The sequence below is a fragment of the Thunnus maccoyii genome, chromosome 3 (genome assembly GCF_910596095.1).
Source record: "Thunnus maccoyii chromosome 3, fThuMac1.1, whole genome shotgun sequence".
Classification (NCBI taxonomy): domain Eukaryota; kingdom Metazoa; phylum Chordata; class Actinopteri; order Scombriformes; family Scombridae; genus Thunnus; species Thunnus maccoyii.
Window position 1 is genome coordinate 35,117,014 of NC_056535.1, and position 11,349 is coordinate 35,128,362.

Genomic DNA, 11,349 nt, shown 5'->3' on the forward strand with positions numbered 1-11,349 from the left:
ATTTTAATCTGCGTGTATGTTTGTCTTTTGTTATTGTTTTGATTGAGAGACCCCTAGTGGCTGAAATTATCATATCATCATATTATTTTCTCCCCTCAACAGCCTCATCAGCCCTGAACTGAACCTACAAACTCCACATCCAGTAGAATTAAAGCGTCTGGCTACAGGAGACCTCTCATCCTTATTTCTGATGTTATTCTTATGTGTCGGGCTGAAACACGTTGGTTTCCTTCTACTGTGCGTTATTAAAAGTACTTATTCGCCAGTGCTGACAACTTCATTTGCTATAAAAGTATATCTGACCCGTCCCACCGTGCTCATTATCTGTTTCAACCGCCGTCCTCTGGGAGGCACTACAGCTCTCTATCCACCAAAACAACCATTTCTGCATCTTGCACCGTGCTGCATGCGGCTCTCGCTTGTCTAGAGATGCTGTGACTGTTAGTTATTGTGTAATATGTTATGTCATATGTTGTGCTGTACTGAAAACAAAATCTCTCGACTCTGACGTGACCATTAAAGTGAAATGAATCATCAACCTTACTCAAGTTTTCAACTGCCAAGGTGTTTGATTTTTTTTTTTTTTTTTTTTTTTACAGATGTGTGAGCTGTTTATCAAGCAGAAACACAGTTTGCTGATTAAAATGCAACTTTAATGACCGACTGGATCCACTTCTTTGATGTATTTAAGATTAATAACTCTGTCAAAGCAACATATCACAAACATCTTCTGTTTTCTGCTCACGTCCTCCGTGTTTCTGACTCTTAGAAACAAAACACCAGACAGGATGACAGTATATTCATAAGGCTTAGACAGAGACACGTTTTTATTAATGGAAGTGGACGTAAACAGGGACCAACAGATGATGTTAGAGGGGCGGGGGCCCGAATTCAGGCAATTTTTGCAAATAATTAAATAAATATATATCTGGAATGACTACTTTTGCAACACCGTTAAAGGGATATTAAAATGCATGTATTTTAAACAAACCCATGACTGAGGTTGGTTCAAACGCTGCTACATGACAGTTAATTAATGATACATGCAAAGTGTCTTTCAGTAAATCGTCCTCACATGTTAACCAGCCCAACTTTTACCTACTGCAGCTCTCTGACTGACAGAGATGCTCTTCCTCTGGCTGCACGGCCGCCTCTCTCGCCTCCGTACTCGTCTCTCTTACCAACCTCTCCATAGAAGGCAGAACTGCTTCAGTAATAACAGGCAATAAGGAGATGCTGATATTGTGTGTATATTATAATACTGAGGCTTGAAAGACATCATGCATTTAAGCCACAATTCTAAGACATATAAGCTTTGGAAAACATTCAACATTCATGTAAATGTAGCTGCATTTACTGTCCTTATACACGTAATCACCTGTTGAGCAAACATAACACAGAAAATACGAAGAAAGGAAATATGTATGTTTACTGTACATATAATCTTACATTAGGCAGTACTTTAATAACACAAACACAATGACAACATCACTGCTGACTATAGTTAATACAGATCAATTCGACGCTGGAAACTCAGATTAACTGAGCTGACATTGAACGCACCTCACAATCAGAATGTCAGATATTTTAGTATATCCAAAACCATAGTATGAAACAAACTCTGCGTGAATTGCATGCTGTTTCCAGGGAAATATTACTGTATGCAAGCACTGGACACTACGCTGGCATAAATATCCCACAATGCAATGCAGTAGTGACGACGACAACAATAACATAACAGCCAATGGCGGACAGCAACCAAGGCAGCTCTGGCGTAATGTTAGTAACACTTAAATTCAAGTAAGGTTTCATTTTGCGAGGTATAATATATTTTTAAAATTAGTTCAGACTTTATGGTCGGCATGGGTTACCATGGTTATGCGTCTCCAACTGGCAAGGAGGCTCTCAGGAAGTGACGTGATAATTACAGCTCAGTGCATCTATAAAGACACATACTACTGCTTATTCACACAACAGTATGTTGAACATGTCACTGTGACGCCACCCACTGATTTGTGGATTTGCGTTTTGAACATGGACATACGCTTTTGAAGCCTCAAGTTTGGCATTTTGACGATCGCCATCTTTGGATTTTTGGAGCCAGAAGTGACCATATTTGTACGAGAGGGTCGAGCTGAGCCTAACGCTAGCTGCTAGCTTGGTTAGCACAGTGCATTTGCAGTCTATGCTGTGATAATGCTAATGCTAATTTTCGCTAACGTAAAAACCATTCAAACAAAATGTACTTAACGAAAAAACTGAACAGCCGACTCCTCAGATGGTCTTTTAGTACAACCAGACGCTGAACAAGACATTTTAGGCGACCAAAATGTTACAATTAACTCTCATGAACTGAAAACTCAATGAAATAGCGACGGCTACACCTACACTCTGAATCTGGGGTCACGCTGGACATTACCTAATCGACGCTGTTGCTGTGGTAGCGACTTGTCAGTCACAATGTAGCCATGCCCTGAAGCATACGCTGCTTTATCATCAAACTTAAATTTACAAAATAAACATCATGCTGTATTGAAGAAGACTTGAAACTAGCGATTGAGACCATAAACTCATTAGGAAACAGTTTACTGAGGTAATAAATCAAGTGAGCAGCAGAGTCGCCCCCTGCTGGCCGTTAGAGAGAATGCAGCTTTAAGGCACTTCCGCATCGGCTTCACTTTTCAGACCCGGAGCTACTTTTCTTAAGTGTATCATATCGTTGTTATCTTGTAGTTTGTGGGGGATTAAGATGAAAACCTTTTTCACAACTTTATAACTTAAACAACTTGGAGAAATGTGTTATGTGACTGTAACCATAACCGCTTTGCATGGGATGTGTGATGGCAATAACAGTCCCCATGAACATTAGTTCCACGCTACTGACTCTTGTCATTTTACCTTGTGGTTAACTTTTAACACTAACATACACTAATATAAATTCTCTGAGATTAGTTACTTGCACTTTCTATCTCGGAGGCCAAACGGGCGGGTGCTCAAACCCGCTTTGTGGTGTGTGTGCACGTGCCTGGAGGTAAATGTCCCCGTGCTTCAATGTTTAACCATCACGGTGTGAAGAGAGAACAGTCTGTAGCCATCTCTGCTATGTCCCCATCAACATAATGGGGTTGGTATGTGAGTATGTTTGTTTGTGTCCAGCTATTGTTAACATAGTTATATTTGGAGCAGGAGTGAGTGTGTGTGTGTGTGTGTCATACACCTGTTTAGCCATTTCTTTCCTGCCTCTTTAGGGCCTCTTCAACATGTCACTGGTCCTCTTCACAATCACCCACACACACACACACACACACACACACACACACAAAGTGGAATGTTCCTAATATAGCTATGTTGATAGTAGGTGCAAGGAGATACAGAGGTGAAATGTGTGTGTGTGTGTGTGTGTGTGTGTGTGTGTGTGTGTGTGTGTACATGCCTTTGATGTTGATAGATACAGTACATAGAGACAGAGAAGTGATTTCCTGGGACAGACTGCCCTCTACTGTGCAGTGAAGACATAACAACATGAAAACATGTCCATGCATGTTGCATCCAAATGCAACTTTATTCATATAAATGTGTTTCTCTTCTTGTTCCTTCAGTTGTTTCCTTTGTGCAGAACGATGTAAGTGCAGAGTTCGTTTTCACATTCATCTGCTGACGGAGGAAAGTTTCTCTGAGCTCAACTTAAATCTGAGTCTAACATCAGTATGTACAAGCATGACTTTGTAACTGCTGGTTAGAAACAGCTTGAAGGAGGAAGACGGCACACAGACCTTCATCAGTGATCCCTTATATACACATTCAAACATCACACAAGGCGTCCAACAGGATCATTACATTATTCAGTAATCAGGCCATCATGTGTGCAACCTGTGTTTGTTTTACACATCGCAGCTCCATCAAAACAGATCAATACAACCAAGAGGACGATTCATTCAAATATAATTTCAGACAAATTGTATCAAAGCTAAATAATAACAGTTAAACTCAGTCTGTTAAGAAACACCTCAAGTCCAGGTCTTCATTGAGTCCATGTGGTGATATCTTCACTTAGAAAAACACATGAAACATGATGATTCTTCTTTATTCGAATAAGCAGGAAACTGTTAAACTGTTAAACTAATATAAGACGTAAATGACTGTGATGTGACATCTTGTGTCCAGCAGTTCATCTGTTGAAGTTAGAAATTATTTTTTATTCATAGATTGTGACGTTTTCAACCAGGAAGAAGAAAGAGAGAAATAAGTTGACAAGTTTGGTTTAAATAAGCTTTGAATGATAGTTGAAGAGCTGCATGAAAATAAAAACATCCTTTTGCAGATATATTTTAATTATGTCATTTATTTGCTTGTGTTTTTCTTATTTGTAAACAACAGAATAACTTTATTTCTATTAAATTTCAGTAGAAATCTTTATGTGAATATAAAGAACTAATGTAATGAATCTACAGCCTTTTGGGTAATTATATTATCTGCCATCAAGTGTTTTCAATCATGTTATGTTTCAAGTATTATTGATTTATTGAACAGGACAGTGTGCAGTATTAAGCATAAATGATGCACTGCACCAGAGTTAGCTTGAAGCTAATTTGCATCTCTAGTCCATTACGATCAAAACATACAACAGCACAACAACAAACAGTACAAACAAAACAAAAAACAAACAAACAAACAAAAAACACACAAAGAACACACCATACAAAATACAAAGCTACACACAACAGCACATCACATACACCAACACACCCACAATGTCAAAAAAAATTTTAGTTGATTTTTTAGTTAATTTTTTGTTGATTTTTTTTTATTTTTTGTTGATTTTTTTGTTGATTTTTTAAATTTTTTTAGTTGATTTTTTAAATTTTTTTAGTTGATTTTTTAAAATTGTTTTGTTGATTTTTTTTTATTTTTTTAGTTGATTTTTTAATTTTTTTTTAGTTGTTTTTTTTGTTGATTTTTTAATTATTATTATTATTTTTTTTACTATTAACCAGAAGTCACTAAGGGTTTTTCAACAGTGTATATTGCAGTTACTAATAGCAAACATGAACAACTGATGTCTGAGAGAAAAACATAAGACATAATCTGTGACAGCTGATGGGAGACTGTACACCTGTATAATATAACAACAGGTATAAATGAATAAATGTTTGTATCCCGATGACATCACCTCATGTCACTGTGTCCTCAAAAAATAACTGTCTGTCTCTCAGTAGCTCCAAGATCCTTTGAATCCTTTTAATGTGAGATACATCGTTATATTCATGAGTCCTGAGATGCAGAGATCAGTAATAAATAAAAAAAAGGTTGTGAGTTCCCCGGGCGGCCAGCAGAGTGCGATCTCTGACCACGAAACGTCTCCGAATGAAGCATCTTTCTTGTTTTCCTCGGGGCGTGGAAGAGGCAGAGGAAGCTGAGGTGAGGTGAAGGGTAAATGATATGCACCCTCCAGTCAGGACTGAAAATAGAGGTAATCTACTCGCAGATCTTAATCAAGATGCTGACAGTGTGTGGTGCGTGAGCATCGCTGCTGCTTTGACCCAACCTGAAAGATACAACACAAAAGTGAGGAGAGAGAGAGAGAAAATGTTTAATCCACGTTTATTTACAGGTAGAGAAGAAAAAAAAGAGGAAATATCTGCCTCAGTGTGATTGTGAGGGAGTCAGCAGGAGAAATATCAACACATCAGTGTGGGTGCGCTTGTTTAGAGACTGCTGGTCGGGTGGAGACATACCAGCCGGGTGGAGGTTTTTCCTATCTTTTCTGTTTTTATTTCTCATTTTACTGTCTGGTTTGGCCATTTTAATAAACACTTTAGGATGTCACATGACGTCAGAGCAGCAAATATGTTATGGAGGAAATCTAACATACAATAAAATTTTCATCAACATTATGAGGAGACGTTAATTCTGGCACAATATTTCGGTGCTGAATGTAAAATGTTCTCTAACAGCGTATTTTATTTGTCGTTCTACAATGTCTGCAACTTCCACTACAGCAGCTACAGCATTATTAACTCTTTATGGTTGTATTTTGGTGTTAACAGAACTTGTTTAAAGTTAGAGAAAGATCATAGTCTTGGTTAAAACAGCTATAATGTATGTTTTATATAATAATGTATAAATGTCAGTGTGTAACGTGTTTGGCTCGTAGTGATGAACCTACAGAGAATTATCAGCGACTCTGCAGCTCCTCTCGGCTTTACAGAGCTTTATAGTGAGTTTCAGCTCGTTGTTTATCTGTCCGGCTGCATAGTGGAGCATTTAGCAGCTAAAGAGCCAGATATTTCCCTCAGGAGTTGGTGGAGACCAAAAACAGAGCTAAAAGAGAGTGAATATTGAGCTGTGTCTCAAATCACATACTTCTGTTAGTACACTTTCATGTAGTACACTGTGTACACTATATATTACTGGCGTAGTGCGCAAATTTTGACAGTGTAGTGTCGTCTCAAATCAAACACAGCCGTTGTGCACTTACCAGAAATGACGATCGCAAATTAGCATTAGCTAGCGTTAGCATTAGCTAGCGTTAGCGTTAGCTAGCGTTAGCATTCGTTAGCATTCGTGGTCCCCCCCCCCCTTCCGCTATGTAGCCAAGATGGAGACCATTGAGGGCGAGAAGTGTCCATAGTTCCACATTTTTCCATACTTCTCAGTGTGAACGCACTTATGCACTCAAAATGTTAAGTTTAAGGACAGAAGTGAAGCGATTTGAGACACAGCATTGGACTCACATTCACCAGGTGGACAGAAACACGACTCCAGATGAATGATAATGTTGCTCCGTAACTGCTGGATGTGGAAATAAGCAACTGTTTGCTAACAAGTTCAACATATCAACTTAAAAGCTGATGATGTGTCAGTGTTTCTTGAAAAAAATCACCTTCACATGACTTCTGTAAGGTACAGAAATATAGCTTGAAAAAGTCACACACACACACACACATCTGCAACGACAGAAACCTGACAACGTTACAAACCAGTATACAGGGATGTGAATAACCAGCTGGTTTCTGTGTGTTCCAAGTAAACAAGAATCAAAACCAGGATAAGACTCAGAACTTGAAAGCTGCATAAAACTGTCTCATTTTATAGACTGCTGTGTTTTGAAGGATCTTGTTTTTTTGATATTACTTTCTGTTTTATGTTTTCTGTTCTGTCATGTGTTTTCTGTTTCTGTTAATTTATCTGTCATGTTATGTTTTTCACCTCAGGGACTCTGTGTTTTATTCACTTGGACTGCCAACATCAGTAGATTCATTGCATTGTTTGCCACCTGTGCTTGTACATAAACCTCCCAAACCTGTGATGCTCTGTGAAAAATATTAGAGGAAGTGGAGTGATTTTTTTTTGTCTTGAGTCAGCAGGTCTTATGTATTGTAAATATATTTTTCTGTGCCGTGAAATTTCTGATTCTGAAACTTCCAAAAAAAAAAGTTTCTACATTAATTCCTGGACTTATGGAGTCTCGGGAAGATCCAAATCTCCTTTATTTAGCTGCTTGTGCCACAAAAAAAACTTTCACTTTGTTCTCTAAACAAAAACCAAACAAAGCAGCATAAATTTACAACAGGCAAAGTCACAAAAGTCAGCATTAAAATATAAAAAGAAAAAACAAAGACAGCACAAGAAAAGAATAATTTATTTGTCTGTGCAGGTGAAACAGAAAATGTAAAGGCTTTAGAGGAACATATCACCTTCAAACAAACAGGAACAAATAACAAACTTGTCAAGATGTCAAAAAAAAAAGATTCAATGTGAAGAACGAACACAGAATCTAAATGACAACAGAACACAACAGAGCGGAAAACAATAGAACAAAAACAAGTCTGTCTGTGACATGACTTTAATGAATCTGACAATTCAGTGTCAATAACGACGACGCCCAGACTAGAGATGCACGATATTATCAGCACGTCATCGGTATCGGCTGATATGAACATTTTCTGCCGATTATGAGAGGCCAATATGTCGCCTTCTCCTCCGCCGCCTGACTGTGCTTCCCTCCACGGACTGTTTCACCCTGACGGTCCCGGTGTTTCCTCCGCAGGCTGCACTTCACTCAGCTGCCCGTCAGACCAGCTGCTTCTTCTAGCGGAGGCTAGCTGGCTGTGCTTCCCTCCGGTCATGCTGCGGCTAACGCTCTGCTAGCCTCTCAGCTAACGTTAGCCCCGGCTCTACGTGTGGATCCAACCAGAGCCCCGGTTTGTTGTTCAGGTTAAAGTGGGAAGTAGCAGCTGATCTGACGGGCAGCTGAGTGAAGTGCAGCCTGCGGAGGAAACACCGGGACCGTCAGGGTGAAACAGTCCGCGGAGGAGCTGCTATGTTCGGCTGCACAGATAGGAAACACCTCGGCTGACAGGATGTACCACTCTGTTTGAAAAAAACAACTTCTTTTTGGTTTATAACGGCGGTTGGCAACCAGCGTATTAGGTGCATTACCGCCACCTTCTGCTCCGGAGTGTAGACCAGAGATTAAATCCTACACATTAATCCTGTCTGTCTAATAAACTCAAAGGAAACTCTACTGCTGCTCCCACTTGGCAGGTTCATTAAAGTTTTAATGCTGAGCTCCTGAACTCCAGTCTTCCTGAGTTCTTCCTTCATATATTGTCTTTCTTGATCATACTTAGTACAATCTATGCTTGCATGCATAATAGTCTCCTCAGCCAGCTGGAAAAAAATATGTTCACATATCGGCATCAGCAATCGGCCACAATGAGTTGGAAATATCAGCATATCGGATATCGGCAAAAAATCCGATATCGTGCATCTCTAGTCCAGACGCGAAGTGGAGCATCGAAGGATAATCCAGGTGGTTTTGTCGTCGTTCAGCTCCGACCCTCCTGTTCTTCAACTGGTGACACTGTTTGGATTTAAACTATTTACACACCAGTGAGTCATTAAACTGAAGCGTGATGAGTCAGGTGAGTCAAATCCTCCTCGAAAGACGTCGTCGCCGTCAGTGAAGTGAGGAGAGACGACACTTCCATCAGAAATCTGAATTTATTCCTCATTTTTTTTAGATGCAACCCTTCATCTTTTTTTTTTTCTCCTTTCAAGAATTAGCTTTTGAATGAGCTCAACTGGTGAGGTGGTCTGTCTGTCTATCATGATGGAGAGAACAGACAGGACTCGCCAGCTCAAGGGAGGAAATGAGGCTTAGCAGGGGAGCAGTCGCCCTCGCTACAAAGAATGACACTCTTTAAGTTATGCACATCCACTTGGAGGTGCTTGGCTGAGAGCAACAAATGAATAAAAAAAAAAAAAAACAGAGATCCCACGCTCTGTGAAGGCTTACAGATGTAAGAAAGTAGAAATCCCACTTTTTTTACATGCTGCTCGGATTTTCTTTTCTGCTGCATAAGACAAAAAAAAGCAATTAGGAAGTTCTGCTCTCGGCACATACTAAGAGGTTATCTAAATTAGCTTCTAAATACTTGATGATGTTTGTTAGTGCTTCCTTGTGTTTGGTTTTAGCCTGTCTGATGTAGCAAGTGGACGGGATTTAACAAAGAAGTCAACTGTTTTAGACAAACTGATTGAGATAAATGTCATATATGAGGAGATAACTGGTTGATAAGTTACCTGACATATCTTACCTTCAATTGTTAAAAAAAACCCCTCAACTGTTAGTTACGTCAAGCAGGTTTCATGTCTGGTTTAAGTGATACAGGATTGGTTGTCTGGCTGAAATAAACAGCTCTGCAAGACCTTTTAGATGCCTGTGAATTGTTGTAGGATTCAAGCAACTAAAACTTTATTGCTTTCAGGTTAAAGCATGCATTTAAAATGGTTATATTCAATAATTTAACATTAACTATCAGACATATAAAGATTATCGTCTGACTCTGCAGCTCCCCTCAGCTCTACGGAGCGTTTTAGCACATTTCAGCTTATTGTTTTTGTTTTTCTAGCCGGAGACTTTACTGTTTTGTTCACTTTAAGGCAGTGATTTTTCCTTCTAGTATTACCCTGTAACTGCTGCTCCAGTACTCCATCAGAAGTACCGTAAATAATAATCTCTCTCAGACCGTGCTGCTCCTTCTTTAAATTTAATTTAATTGATTGTAAATTGGTTTGTTTTTTTTAATATGACTGACTGAGTCGTACAGACCTTCAGAGCTCCAAACAACTCCAAATTAATGTCAGTGTTGCTCTGTAGCTAAAGGATGTATAAATTAACCATATCAACTTAAAAGGGGATATATCATGCTTTTTGTGATTTTCATGATGGTAAACAAGGTCAAAATTCCAACACTTGACAAAGCTCAGGTTTCAGCCCTGAATGCACCGTTTGCAGCGTCGCCTCTACTTCCTCATCAAACTGACGTCAGATCGTTTTCGCTCACGACCGCTCACGTCTGTTCTGTCGCCTTCGTTGCTTCGTTTGTCTCACAGGTTGTTCACGTTGTCCACTCGCATATTTTCCGGATCTGATTTGGGCTCCAACAAGTACGGATGGATTTGAGAAGTTTCCAGTTCAAGTAAAGAACAAGAAAACGCCAACCAATCAGAACAGAGCGGGCTCATCAGGAGGCGGGGCCTTAAAGAGACAGGAGCTAAAACGACCTGTTTCAGACCGAGGCTGAACTGAGGGGGCTGCATAAAGGACCAGTAGAAGATAAATAAGGAGTTTTTAACTGGAAATCAAGCAAAGATATTCCAGTAGAATATAAATATAGAGCTGTAAATGTGTCGTTCACAGCTTGTTTCTGATGCAAATGGCCAAAAATCACTCCCCATTCATCAGAGGAGAAACATGGCAGTATGGAGGACAGTGATGAGCCCTAAGTTTGGTTTTAGTCAATGCTAATCAGAAATTTAAAGCAGCAAAATTGTTATCTTTATGAAAATGTTGCAGATAATTTCTCAGGTTGTTACTGATTACAGATGGAGGATCTAATAGCCTCCACTGTTTCAACTGTTTTCCATTATTTAATAAAAATGATATTATTCTTAAAAGCAGGAATTGTATCCAGGGAAATAAGTGAAAAGCTTGCTTAAAAAAAAAAAAAGGAACATGTCTGTTTTTTTATGGACGATTTAAGATCAAAGAGAAAAGATTGCTCTGATATTTGTTAACTCACAGTAACATGACTGACGATCGCTCCCTCGTTAACTCATTACTTCCCCTTCAAAGATGTGAGGTTGATGGAAAAAAGCCTCTTTTTCATTTCCTCTCATCGTGTTTACCTTTTTGCTAATCCTGTCAGATTTTGCAGAGAACAAGGTGCCGCATGAGAGAGATTAACTCTTTCAGGTTGTGTATTGAGCTGAAGGCAACACGTGGAAGGATTTCCTTACTGGAATCAAAAAACAAGACCAGGTCAAGATGACTGGACTGTG

General features: G+C 39.3%; 1 long non-coding RNA gene across 1 annotated transcript; it reads left to right on the top strand.

Moving 5' to 3' along the window:
• The first annotated feature begins 8,810 nt into the window (after nucleotides 1-8,810).
• On the top strand, nucleotides 8,811-10,031 carry LOC121894596. Its single transcript, XR_006095580.1, has 2 exons — nucleotides 8,811-8,927; nucleotides 9,064-10,031. It is a non-coding gene; the product is annotated as an uncharacterized LOC121894596 (long non-coding RNA).
• The last annotated feature ends 1,318 nt before the right edge of the window (nucleotides 10,032-11,349 follow it).